Genomic DNA, 14,482 nt, shown 5'->3' with positions numbered 1-14,482 from the left:
ATGCTTCGTTTTACCTAGTTTAAATACATAGGTCTCTGGGGGCTTCCTTTTTCAATTGTCTCCATACATACCTGTTTAAAAGCAACCCAAAAGAAGACCCATTGGTGTGATATAGCTGGGTTTAAAGTTTTGTTGTTCTGGAAACATGATTGAAGAGGATGGTAAACATCCAGCTAATTGTTGACAGTGTGCCCAGGGCCCCTTGTGTGTGGAGCATGAGCCACATTCTTCTCTTCCTTTGGTTCTCACAGCCATTGGTATGGGCTCTGGGCAACCTAGCAGATGAGTAGGTCTCTGCCTTTAACACCCACATTGCTACCCTGTTGATTTTCCCATGGAAAAACTCAATACATGGTCTCAGATGTGCTCTTTACAAAGCCTTTTGTCATGCATTTTGTTGTTTGCAAGCTGTCTTGTCCATGGATTTCCTTTGAAGGATCATTTTGAAATCAAGTGACTAGCGAACAACTACAAGACAGAAATGTGTAAGACTAGGCTTAATGCTGGCGCTGCTGGCCCAATATATAGAAAAAGGTGCGTAATAATGAAATTATTTTCATACATTGGTAACTGGCAACCAAGGAAAGGATATAAAGTGAACCAATTTTACTGAGTTGTGCTTATTAACAAAATGATGGTGCATCTAGTTTACAGTGAATGGCTTATGCCCATTTATGGAATTTTCCATTGAATGAACTGTGATTTCTTCTCGATTACAAGGCTTTATTCAGACTCCCCTCCCACTTTTTTTTGAGGCAGAGGCTCACTCTGTTGCCCAGGCTAGAGTGCAGTGGTGCCATCAAAGCTCACTACACCCTCGAACTCCTGAGCTCAAGGGATTCTCCCACCTCAGCTTTCTTAGTAGCTAAGACTACCAGTGTATGCCACTGAGCCCAGCTATTTTTTTTTTAATTTTTTATAAAGATGAGGGTCTCACTTTGTTACCCAGGCTGGTCTCAAGCTCCTTCCCTCAAGTGATCCTCCCCTCTTGGCCTCCCAAAGCACTGGGATTACAGGCATAAGCCACTATGCCTGGCCCTTGGATTTCCTCTTTTTTTAACTTTAATTCTGCTATGGATAGTTTGGAAAAGTCTCTACTATATGATTTATTAGAAGAATGAGATTTAAAAGTGGCATTCGGGGGTGTGTGTATTTGTGTGTGTATGATATTGAAAGGCTAGCTAAACAGACAAGTATCCATCCTAACTCACGAAGAATTTATTTTAGTTAGTCCACTATTTCCAACAGAACAAAAAAAATCCAAGTGTTTATTTATTAAAGTTTTATATTGTGAAACGGATTATAATTATGAAATGGGGTTGTTTTGGAATATATTTTGCACATACTCAATACCTAGTTTTTGACTTTTAAATCGTATGCTCTGGAGGAAATGATGTGCAAGAATTTGATAACAAATTGTGGTACTGTTTAAATCCAGAGCTGAAATGGTAATTTTTAAAAGTTATAAAGGAAACCTAAAATCTGAGGAGCAATGTTGACCAGAGTCGGTCCATCTTTCCCCAAGGAAAGGAGTGTATTTTGCAGTTATTTTAATAGATTTTAAATGCATAAGACAATTTTTTAGTCCATAAACACATATCTAGGACCCAATATGTATAAGACCCTATGAAGGATACAAGTACAATCAACCATGGGCCTTACCCTCATGAGTGACAAGCCTCATGTTTTGGAAGGGGAGATAACCAGGAAGAAGATAGAAGCCACTGATTACAATGCAGGGTGAAGAGTCACATGGATCATGTCTGTGACATTCAGAGGAGGATGGAAATGTCAGCTTGGGGGAATTAAGGAAAGCTTCATGGAAAATAGGCTTCAAGAATGGACGAAGTCCCCACATGTCCTCTCTCCAGATCTCGGTACTCAGTGGTAGTTGTGCAGCATCAGGGAGGACTAAGGAGATGAGGTGGCCCCTGCCCTCTAGGAGCTTTTGCTCTCTGGGGATAATTGAGTGGGTATATGTCCAATTCCTGTCTGGCAGAATACACAACTGGTGGAACAGAGCCCAGAACATCAGGGTGCATGGAAGAGGGTATGATTTGCTTCTGTTTGTAGAATCAGTGACCGTGTGGAATGAACTGAATGTCTGTGTCCCTTCAAAGTCCGTATGTTGAAATCTTACCGCCAGTGTGATGATATTAGAATCTGAGGCCTTTGAAAAGTGATTGGGTCACAAGGGGGGAGCCCTCAGGGATGGAATTAGTGTCCTTATTGAAGGGACCTCAGAGAGCTCTCGTGTTCTCTGTTTCCACCATGCGAGGATATACAAGAAGGTGGCAACCTGGAGGAGGATGCTAGAACCTGCCCCTGCTGGCAGCCCCATCTCAGACTTCCAGCCTTAGAACTGTGAGGAATACATTTCCGTTGTTGATAAGCCACCAATGTATGGCACTTTGTTACAGCAGCCCCAGTTGACTAAGAAACTACGGAACGAAAAGCTGCAGCATCTGAGTTCGGTCTTAAAGACACAAGGGCCTTCAAAAGGCAGGACTGTTGAGGCTAGAGAGGGTATTCCAGGGACAGGAGACAGAGAAGGCAGATACAAGAAACTGAAAGACTCCAGGCAAGAGTAACTCTCTGTTCGAATGTTCTACAGTACATGGAGCAGATGGGAGAGGAGAACATTTAAAGTGAACACACTTCAAAGAGAGATGATAGAGTTGGCCAAATTTTAGATTCTTAAACTAATACAAGCTAGTCATGGACAGGTGGATTTAAATAAGTTAAATGCACCTCTTCATGACTGTTTGTATTAGTTTATCTCTCTGGGCCTAGAAAATAGGAAGAACTATGCCATCTTCGTAGAGTTATCATGAAAATTAAACAGGGTAACACATGTGAAAACACATTGTAAGACATAAGATACTCTAAATAAGTATTCCAATACATACATAGAGTAAATGATTCTTTGGTTGGAAAGAAAGAGAAAATGTATATTGATGGCACAGTGCATAGGAGCATTTCCAGAAAGTTATTCTGAAAAAAAATTAAAAGGCCACAGGCTAGGAAAAGGGAAGAAGAAAGAGGACCTCCATGGCCCATGGGGAGGTATTTTCATCCTTGTCTAATACTCGTCCAAAGCTCAGCCCTGGAGTGGTGTCTTTAGAAACTCTAATGGCCAATGTCTTTTGCCTAACCCTAGTTGTTTAAGAACAATCAGTAAAGTGTTTTAGGATCTCAAACTGAAAAAAAAAATAGATATAAAGTTACTGGTCTAAATAAACAGATTAAGTACTCTCCCCTTTCTATAAGTCATTTTAAAAAATGGGCTGCAAATATTTCTAAATTCAACAGGGGAGACCTTGCTGTCTAATTGGATGATGTCAGGAAATTAAGACAGCTGCTCCTGCAGCAAGTCTGGACTCCCAGGATGGCCTGGTGCTGGCTGTAAACATAATTTAAAGACCCAAACTCCCCGGATGGGACCTGCTTCTGGGGGCTCACTGTGAGATCCTGCGAACCCTGCACAGAGGGTTTCTCCTATATGGGAAATTTTCTTACTGCTTTCAAGAAACATCACTCCAAAAATAAAGCATTTTAACAATAAACACCCACCACACACACACACACATCTTTTTGTTGTTGTTATTGAATCAAGCATAAGGAAGCCACAGGCAAAGAAGAAAGCCAGCAAGCATGTATGGAATTGTCATGGAAAGCAATCAATGGGATGGAAGGTTACTGCATGCAAATCTTTCCAGCTCTGTTGGGGTTCCTGCCTGTGAGTCTACACTGTCATCACAATTCTGGTTTATGTTTTACCCAAAATAATTATCATGTGAGATAACGATTAGGAGGCTTGGCAGAAAAGGCAGAGGGAGTAGGCTCTGCTTGCAATCAAATTTGGCCTCTGGTGATGACATCCTGCCCTATGCTCCAGGCCGATCAGGGGCTACAGAAGCTATGCCACTTATGTGCCCCTTCCCCCAACCAGGAACTGTTTGAGGCCCAGGGAATGACTTTATGTTAAAAAAAAAAAAATAGCCCTGTCAATCGAGGAAAATAATGAGACAAGTCTCAATCATTTTAGGATATTTATTTGCCAAAGTTGAGGATGCTCCCAGGAGACATGTCTATTCCTTTCTCCGAAGGTGGTTTTGAGGGCTCCAAATTTAAAGGGGAAAGGACGAGATATTGAGAAGCACACAGCTTTCACATAAACAAAAGGGGCAGAGGAAAACTGTGGGGAATGTGCATTTTACATACCACAGACAAGATGGGGAGGGGAACGTTCAGTTATACATTTGTGTCTGGTGGGCGGAGCGACTGCACCTGTAAAGATAGGCTATCAAGTTGCTTGGCCATGGGGAAGCTTTAACAGCTCAGCAGGAATTTCCTTGTGGGCAAAATATGAGGGAAGCATGTAGCTTTTCATCTTGTAGCCATCTTGTTTAGGAACCAAAAGGTGGAGGCAGGTTTGCATGACCCAGTTCCCAGCTTGACTTTTCTCTTTGGCTGAACGAATTTGGGGTCCCAAAATTTAATTTCCTTTCACAGCTCCAAAACCCACTGAATCTCTTAAATGGATGGCCATCCCTAAGGTTTGTCTCAGGTGCCCAAATTACATCCTCCCCGCTCCCAACTTTCTGCCACTGGCTGATCTGAAGCCTCGTGTTTCCGGGAACACTGGTTTCAGCGTGAACCTGTGGCCCACAGTGAACAAGCCGCTCTGCTTTTGTGAGCTGCTCTGCATAGGTCCTTTCTGATCCCTGCATGCAGGACAGAAGAGCACCGCTTATCAAACAGGAACAGGCGCTTCCCTGGAGAGTCAGTTACTCTTGGAATCTAATGAACCCCCAAGCTCCCAAAGTTAGCCCGTGGGCTCCAGTCCAGCCTAGGTAATGTGGTCTCCCTCCTCCATGCTGAATCCAGGAAGGTCTGTGGGTCGCTGTGCCCATCAGATTTCTGTACTGTCAGAATGCAAGTGCACACATGTGCATGCACCAACTCACTCAGCTCTGACCTGACCGTCTGCAGGGTCTTGGCTATTTCTGGACAGATCTCCATGTTATGATTTGACCTCAGGCCACTCTCAAGCCCTGCCATTGCCAGGGCAGATATGTTGGGCCTGACATATAATAACCCATCTCCTTTTCTGTTGAAAACATGTGTATCTATGCCTGGATAATCCATAGTCAACCTCTTTTACTTTCTGCCCTCACCCACTGCCACCAGGACCCACAAATCTTTATCCTAACCCCTAATTAGCTAAATGGAAATCTCCAGTCCCGGTAGCATTGCTCTGTGATACTTCTTGGAGGAGGAAGCAGCCCAGCCCCAAGCTGCCCCTAAGCGGCTCCCAAGCTGCCCGCCATGGTGAAGCTTTGGCCACCTTGAATTAACCCCACATGTTTCCCAGGCTCCTTATGATCACTCAGTCTGCTGAGCCAATCACCTCCCACCAAGCCCCTCTTCCAACACTGGAATTAAAATTGAACATGAGATTTGGGTAGGAACACCGATCCAAACCATATCAATCATCATTTCTGAATTATAGTTTAAGGCCTTCCCAAACATGACGAATTAGTGCCTGAAATAGAATATGAGGTGTCCCAGGTTTGAGAACACCTAGCTTATGCACTTTCCTAAATTCAGTCACCAGCACCCCCAGCAGTCCTCCCCCAACAATTTATCCTGCACATATGCAACACTCAGATCCCTCCTGCTTCACTCTCAAGTCCAGTTGCCAGATACATCTGCAACTTTGCTGGGAGTTTTTCCAAGGAAGGAGTCTCCCGCAGAAGCTCCAGAGGGACTGCAGCTGTGCCAGCACTTTGATTTTGCACTTCTGGCCCCCAGAATTGTTTAAGCATAAATTTCTGGAGGCAGAAGCAGAGATTGGGAAGAATCCAGGGAACGTAAGTGTGCTGGAGGGGACATTGCTTAGTGAAGGAGACCCCTCAGCAGCTGCCACGCCCTTGGTAGGGCATCCTGAGCTCCACCCAAACATATGCATTTCACTTCCTAAGTCAGCCTGAAGTTCCACCAGCTAAAGATTCTCTGGGGTAAAAAAGGAATTTGTAAAACAGGAGGGTCCATATAGCAGATGCAATTTGATCCCTGCTCCAGTTTCAATTTCCCTCCTTTCTCTGTGCTAAAAATTGAATTATTTCCCGTCCACCCCCTAGATTTGTATGTTGAATTTGTAACCTCCGGTACCTTATGTGACCATATTTGGAAATAGCGTACTTGCACCTTGCAGATATAATTAGTGAAGATGACGCTCTACTGAAGTAGGCCGGGTCCCTAATCCAATATGACTGGTGTCCTTATTAAAAGGGGACAATCTGGGTGCAGACACAGATGGAAAACATAGCTGGGCAAAGACAGAGATTGGAGTTATGCTGCCACAGGCCAAGAGACACTGGGCAAGGCAAGGAAGGGGTCTCCTGTAGAAACTTCAGAGGGACTCTAGCCCTGCCAGAACTTTCATTTTGGACTTATGGCCCCCAGAAAGGTGTGAGAATAAATTGCTGTTGTTTAAGCACCCCAGTTTGTGGAACTTTGTTACAGCAGCCCCGGGACACTGTACACTCAGTGACAACAGAACTCTTCTGCGGTCTTGTGTTGGAGGGAAGCCCACCACAGGCCAGATCACCTGCCTAAGCAGGAGAGTCCAAATCCATCAAAGCCACTGGGTGTGCGTCCTGGCCGGGACCCATCAAACGCAGCAGCTCCCTTTGATTTAAGGATGGGCAGACAACCAGAATTTGCACAATGAGATGTAAAAACAATTCTTTTGAGGAGTTTCTGGAGAAGATTTCCGTATTCTTAATATGGGACTCTGCAAAAGAGGTTTATCTCATTTAGTTCTTGACCCCATGATGTCTGGCAGTACATGAGATCACCTGGGACTTTATTGCCTTTGCTGTCTAGGCCAATGTGGGTCAGGGTTTTTGCATTTGCAGCTGGAGGCATCCAAACTAATTAGCTAAGGAGAGAGCAGCATCTCCAATTCATGGAGTGCGATTCAGCCACAGTGTTCCCCTCAGTAATCCTGCTGAAATAAATGGCTCTGGGGGAATGAGGAGTTTGATCTGGATTGAGAAGCTATAGGGATTTGCAGTGCATGCTTTGGGCTGGGGCAGAACAGCTCCGTGGGAGGATAGCTGAAGGTGGATGGCAGCACTCGGACCTGGGCACATATGGTGGCTTACAGCAGGGAGCTCAGTACCTGGTGAGGGAGGTTCTCCTGCCTCAGCTTCCCGAGTAGCTGGGATTATTATAGATGCCTGTCACTACACCTGGCTTATTTTTATATTTTTTCAGTATAGATGGGGTTTCACCATGTTGGCCAAGCTGGTCTCAAACTCCTGACCTCAGTTGATCTGCCTGCCTTGGCCTCCCAAAGTGCTGGAATTACAGGCATGAGCCACCACAGCCTTTTGAAAAATTACTGGGGCCAGTAAAAATCTTATGTTTCCACTTCACTGTTCTCTTCCTCCTCCTGCCTCTCCTCCTCTTCATCCTTCTGTTTTGAGGCACCCTTCTACCAGGCAACTAAAATGTTATTTTTTTTTAACTTTGGGGTAATTGCGCCTATTTCAATGTTTTTCAGTTGATTTAAGGTCCTTCTGTTCCATGGCCTTCCCCTGTGGCCAGTGGCACTGATGTTCTGAACCCTCAATCAGCCATTACCTTCCACACTGGCATCTGCTGAGAAGTCTGACTCCCATATGGTCCTTGACTGTGGGGTCACTGCTTAGTTCCCTTGGAATCTCCTCCTGTCTTCTGGCTGCCCCTGACCAGACCCACCCATTTGCCCATCAGCAGGGTTCACTGAGTGCTCCCTAGTGTCAAGAACTGTTCTACATCCTGCGTGCTCTGAATAAGACCAAGTATTAGTTCACCGTCATGCAGCACAAATTCCCTTGAGAAAGACATGGAGATGGGTATATAACATAATGCCTGGCAGAGGATACAGTAATGTAAGAAAGCAAGGTGTGCATACGTCTTGGAGAAAGCATTCCAGGCAAATGAATTAGCAAGGGCAAAGGCTGAAGGGAGAAATTGGTTACATCTGTGGAGCAGCAGGGACCCTGTTTGCTTGGAATGTATATATGTGTGTGTATTTGTATATACTTGTGTATATACGCATGCATATGTTTGTATATATACACTTACAGTATACATAGACCCACACAATCCAGATTTTTCTTTTTTTTTTTTTTTGAGGTGGTGTTTCTCTCTTGTTTCCCAGGCTAGAGTGCAATGGCACGATCTCAGCTCACTGCAACCTCCACCTCCTGGGTTCAAGTGATTCTCCTGCCTCAGCCTCCCAAGTAGCTGGACTTACAGGCACCTGCCACCATGCCCGTCTAAGTTTTATATTTTAGTAGAGATGAGGTTTCAGCATGTTGGCCAGGCTGGTCTCGAACTCCTGACCTCAAGTGATCTGCCTGCCTCAGCCTCCCAAAGTGTTGGGATTACAGGTGTAAGCCACCACACCCGGCCCATAATCCAGATTTTATGTTATATAGTTATGTGCCACATAACAACATTTTGGTCAATGATGGACCACATCTATGACAGTAGCCCTTAAGATGGAGCTATAATGGTTAACATACATCTAATGTATATATAATGGAAAACATCCTAACATTGTAACTTAATGCATGACTCACTTGTTTGTGGTGATGCTTACATAACAAACCTGCTGCCCTGCCAGTGTACGAAAGCAGAGCACACATTATGTACACTATATAATACTTGTGATAATAATAAATGACTATTCATGGTTTATGTATTTACTATTTGTTCATAATTATTTTAGACTACTCCTTCTACTTATAAAAAAAAAAGTTAACTGTAAAACAGCTCAGGCAGGTCCTTCAGGAGGTGTCCAGATGACCTGTTACTTGTTTTTTCATTTTTTAATTTTTTCTATTTCAATAGCTTTAGGGGTACAAGTGACTCTGATGACATAGATGAATTGTTTAGTGGTAAAGTCTAGGATTTTAATGCACCTATCATCTGAGTAGTGTACATTGTACTCAATATATAGTTTTCTATTCCTCACCTCCCTCCCACCCTCCCCACTTCTGAGTCTCCCGAGTCCATTATAGCACTCTGTATGCCTTTGTGTGCCCAAAGCTTAGCTCCTACTTATAAATGAGAACATGCATTATTTGATTTTTCAATTCATGAATTACTTCACTTAGAATAATGGCCTCTAGTTCCATCTAAGTTGCTGCAAAAGACATTATTTCATTATTTTTATGGCTTAGTAGTACTTCACGATGTGTTGGGGTGTGTGTATATATATATGTATATATATATGCGTGTGAAAATTTCAAGATGATATATATCTAACGTATATATATACACACACGATATACAAGATTAATCTATATATAACATCTTTATATATAAAATTTCAAGATTATATATATATGTATATATATATATATATATATATATATAGCATCTTCATCCATTCATCAGTTAATGGACACTTAGGTTGATTCCATATCTTTGCAATTGTGAATTGTGCTGTGATAAACATAGACATGCAGGTGTCTTTTTGATATAGTGACTTCTTTTCCTTTGGATAGATACCCAGTAGTGCGATTGCTGGATTAAATGGTAGATCTACTTTAGTTATTTGAGAAACCTCCATACTGTTTTCTGTAGAGATTGTGCTAATTTACATTCCCACCAGCAGTGTGTAAGTGTTCCTTTTTCAATACATCCATGCCAACATCTATTGTTTGTTAACTTTTTAATAATGGCCATTCTGGCTAGGGGAAGGCCGTATCTCATTGTGGTTTTAATTGGCATTTCCCTAATAGTTAGTGATGTTGAGCAGTTTTTCACATGTTTTTGGCCATTTGTATATCTTCTTTTGAGAAATATCCATTCAGGTCCTTTGCCCACTTTTTAATGGGATTATCTGTTTTTTCTTGCTGATTTGTTTGAGTTTGTAGATTGTGGATATTAGTACTTTGTCGGATGCATAATTTTCAGATATTTACTTCCATTCTGTAGGTTGTCTGTTTACTTTGATGATTATTTATTTTGCTGTGCAGAAGCTTTGTCATTAGGTCCCATGTATTTACTTTTGTTTTTGTTGTGTTTGCTTTTGGGGTCCTAGACATAATTCTTTGCCCAGGCCAATGTCCCAAAGAGTTTTTCCTAGGGATTCTTCTAGAATTTTTATGGTTTCAGGTTTTATATTTAAGTCTTTAATCCACCTTGAGTTAATTTTTGTATCTGGTGAGAGATAGAATCCAGTTTCGTTCTTATATATGTGGCTATTTGATTTTCCCAGCACCGTTTATTGAATAAGTTGTATTCTCCTTAAATTGTGTGTCTAATCCATTATGTTTTTATATGCTTTGTCAAAGATCAGTCAGTTGTAAGTATTTGGCTTTATTTCTGAGTTCTCCATCATGTTCCATTTGTCTATGCATCTACTTTTATATCATTACAATGGTGTTTTAATTACTATAGCCTTGTAGTATCATTTGAAGTTGGGTAATGTGATTCTAAATCTTTTTGCTTCGGATTTCTTTGGCTATTCTAGCTCTTTTTTGGTTCCCTATGAATTTTATGTTTTTTTTTATTTTGTGAAAAATGATGTTGGTATTCCGATAGGAATTGCATTGAATCTGTAGATTACTGAGAAGTATGGTCATTTCCACAATACTGATTCTTTCAATCTATGAACTTGGGATGTTTTTCCATTTGTTTGTCATCTATGATTTCTTTCAGCAGTGTTTTGTAGTTCTCCTTTAGAGATCTTTTCACCTCCTTGGTAAAGTATATTTATTAAGTGTTTTAAAAATAAAGTGTTTTATTTTCTTTGTAGCTATTATTAAAGGGGTTGAGTTTTTTTTTTTTTTTTCTTTTTTTTGAGACAGAATTTTGCTCTGTCACCCACACTGGAGTGAATGACGTGGTACGATTTCGGCTCACTGCAACCTCTGCCCCCTGGTTCAGGCAGTTCTCCTGCCTCAGCTTCCCGAGTAGCTGGGATTATAGATGCCTGTCACTACACCTGGCTAATTTTTATATTTTTTTCAGTATAGATGGGGTTTCACCATGTTGGCCAAGCTGGTCTCAAACTCCTGACCTCAGTTGATCTGCCTGCCTTGGCCTCCCAAAGTCAGGCATGAGCCACCACGCCCAGCCTGAGATTGTGTTCTTTATTTGATTCTCAGCTTGGTCATTGTTGGTATATAGCAGTACTACTGATTTGTGTATATTGATATTGTAACCTAAGACTTTACTGAATTCATTTATCAGATGTATGAGTCTTTTGGAGGAGTCTTTAGGGTTTTCTAACAGAGGTAGTTTTACTTCCTTTTTTCCTATTTGGATGCCCTTGATTTCTTTCTCTTTCCTGGTTTCTCTGGCTAGGACTTCCAGTATTATGATGAATGGAAGTGGTGAAAGTGGGCATCGTTGTCTTGCTTCAGTTGAATGCTTTCAGCTTTTCCCCATTCAATTCAGTACGATGTGGGCTCTGGGTTTGTTATATATGGCTTTTCTTATTTTGAGGTATGTTCCTTCTGTGCCTAGTATGTTGAGAGTTTTTATCATAAAGGGATATTAGATTTTATCAAATGTTTTTTCTGCCTCTGTTGAGATGATCATATGGTTTTTGTTTTTAATTATGTTTATGTGATGAGTCACATTTTTTGACTTGCATATGTGGAACCATCCCTGCATCTTTAGAATTATCATGGTGAATTATTTTTTTTTTGATGTGCTATTGGATTAGACTTGCTATTGGATTTGGTTTGCTAGTATTATGTTGAGAATTTTTGCATCTATATTCATCAGGAATGTTGGTCTGTAGTTTTCCTATTTTGTTATGTCCTCTCCTGGCTTTGGTATGAGGATACTGGCTTCATAGAATAAGTTAGGCAGGATTCCCTCCTCCTCTGTCTTTTGGAATAATTTCAGAAGGATTGGTACCAATTCTTTTTTGAATGTCTGGTAGAATTTACCTGTGAATCCAACTGGCCCTGGGCTTTGTTTTGTTGGCATTTTTTTTTTATTGCTGATTCAGTCTCACTGCTTGTTATTAGTCTCATCAGGATTTCTATTTATTCCTGATTTAAGCTATGGGGTTATATGTTTCCAGGAACTTATTTATTTCCTCTAGATTTTCTAGTTTGTGTCCAGAGTGGTGTTCATAGTAGTCTCAAATGATCTTTTGCATTTCTGTGGTGTCAGTTGTGATGTCTCCATTTTCATTTCCAACTGAACTTATCTGAATCTTCTTTCTTTTCTTGGTTAATCTAGCTAGTGGTCTATCAGTTTTGTTTATCTTTTCAAATAACCTCCTTGTTGTTTCATTGATCTTTTATAATTTTTTTGTTTCAATTTGATTTAGTTCTGCTCTGATCTTTGTTATTTCTTTTCTTCTGCTAGCTTTGGGTTTGGTTTGTTCTTGTTTCATTCCTTGAAATGTGATGTTAGGTTGTCAACTTCTGATCTTTCAGACTTTTAATGTAGGCATTTAGTGCTGTAAACTTTCCTCTTAGCAATGCTTTTGCTGTATCCCAGAGATTTTGATAACTTGTGTCACAGTTATCATTCATTTTGAAAAAAAATTTAAATTTCCATCTTGATTTGATGGTTAACCCCAAAATCATTCAGAAGTAGATTGCTTAATTTTCATGTATTTGTAGTTTTGATGGTTCCTTTTGGAATTGATTTCTGGTTTTATTGCACTGTGGTCTGAGAAGATACTTGATATGATTGAAATTTTCTTTGCTCTGCTCACACGTTTATTCATCCAGGTAAATCTAAACATGATTTTGTCTATTTCAAAAATAACCATTAAGTAATTATTTATAGAATAATTTAGTGTGAGGGACCCACCTTTTTACCATATTGAGTCATTATATTCAGAAATGAAACTTCTCTTTATTATCTTTAGTTTTCTGGTAGGTTCCTTAACGAAGAGGCACAGTTGTCTCCATTTTGGACTTAGACATATTTTATTAATTTTTACCAAAGAATTTTGAATTTTTTATGGCATTTTAAAAAGATATCTTGGCTTTCTCTTTTATTTGTATAGCCTAAGCACACATCCTTATTAATTTAATACTATTGGACTCTTAATTATGTTTGAATATTTTTGCAAAATTAACAACCTCATGGTGAGATGGCCAATGGCAAGAAGGCTCCAAGGTGCATGCACATTAGTTTCAACAGGAGCTGCCTGATTCTTTTCATTGATCCAAGAAACATTTGCTGAGTTCTTACCATGTGCCAAGCACGGTATTAGGCACAGTCAGCCAAGCCTCTGAGCTGGGATTCCCAAACTGCTGTCCTTGTACCTCATTTCTATCAATGCCCTCCAGCCAAAGCCCATCAGCCACATACTTGTAGGGTAGCAATTTGAGTTTATTCTTGTCGTGAGCTAAAGCATACAACATGGGAACAATGAGATGCCTTCATAAGAGGGTGTTGGGAAAGATGTATTATATACTTGGGCTTGTGTTAGGTGATTTGGGGGAAGGTTCAAGTAAGTAGGACCTAACTCTGGAGTGACACTGCCAGAAAGTGGGAGTAATTTTATGATTGGGTATTGTCTTGATTTGTTTTCTGTTGCTATAACTGATTACTTGAGACTGGGTACTTTATAAAGAAAATAGGCTTATTTCTTACAGTTCTGGAGGTGGGGCAAGTTCAAGGTGATGAGGCTGCACCTGGTAAGGGCCTTAATGCTAGTGAGGACTCTCTGCAGAGTCTTTTTGCTGCATAAAGCATGACATGGTGAGGAAGCTGACCTCATCTAAATCTAATTATCTCCTAAATATCCTGCCTCTCAAATACCGTGGTTAGATTTCCCACCCTCTTTTGGGAGGTGGGCTTAAACAACAGAAACTTATTTCTCACAGTTATCGAGGCTGAAAAGTCCAGGATCAAGATTCTAGCAAGGTAAGTTTTATTCTGAGGTCTCTTTTCTTGGCTTGTGTGTGGCTGCCATCTCACTGTGCACTCACATTACTTCTTTATGTACACATGGACAGAAAGAAAGAAAGCGAGAGGGAGAGAGGGAGGGAGGGAGGGAAAGAGAGAGAGAGAGAACACTCAAGTTAACTCTCAGGTGCCTTTTCTTAAAAGGATATTGATCTAATCAGACTAGACCTTCTCATGACTTCATCTCACTCTAATTACCTCTCAGAAGTAATTACCTCCCTGTCTCCAGATACCATTACATTGGTTAGGGCTTCAACATATGAATTTTGGAGAGGTACTACCATTAAATCCATAACATTAAATTTCTATTTGTCAGTGTTCTCCAGAGCAACAAAGCCAATAAGATATATAGAGAGATAGTGCTATTTATTAGCGTACATATTTATATCTCTTTATATTGGTATATATGTATATACTTATATAAGAGTGTGTGTGTGTGTGTGTATGTGTGTGTGTGTGTGTGTGTGTAGAGAGAGAGAGAATAAGTTTATTATAAGGAATTGGCTCACATGATTATGGATGC

General features: G+C 40.8%; 1 protein-coding gene across 3 annotated transcripts in view; it reads left to right on the top strand.

The window, feature by feature from the left end:
- Positions 1 to 14,482, top strand: part of DSCAM (DS cell adhesion molecule) — an 827,811-nt gene that overhangs the window by 563,269 nt on the left and 250,060 nt on the right. The gene's annotated exons all lie outside the window — the stretch shown is intronic.

Source organism: Pan paniscus, chromosome 22, assembly GCF_029289425.2.
Source record: "Pan paniscus chromosome 22, NHGRI_mPanPan1-v2.0_pri, whole genome shotgun sequence".
NCBI classification, from domain to species: domain Eukaryota; kingdom Metazoa; phylum Chordata; class Mammalia; order Primates; family Hominidae; genus Pan; species Pan paniscus.
This window is presented reverse-complemented; position numbering and strand designations above follow the sequence as displayed.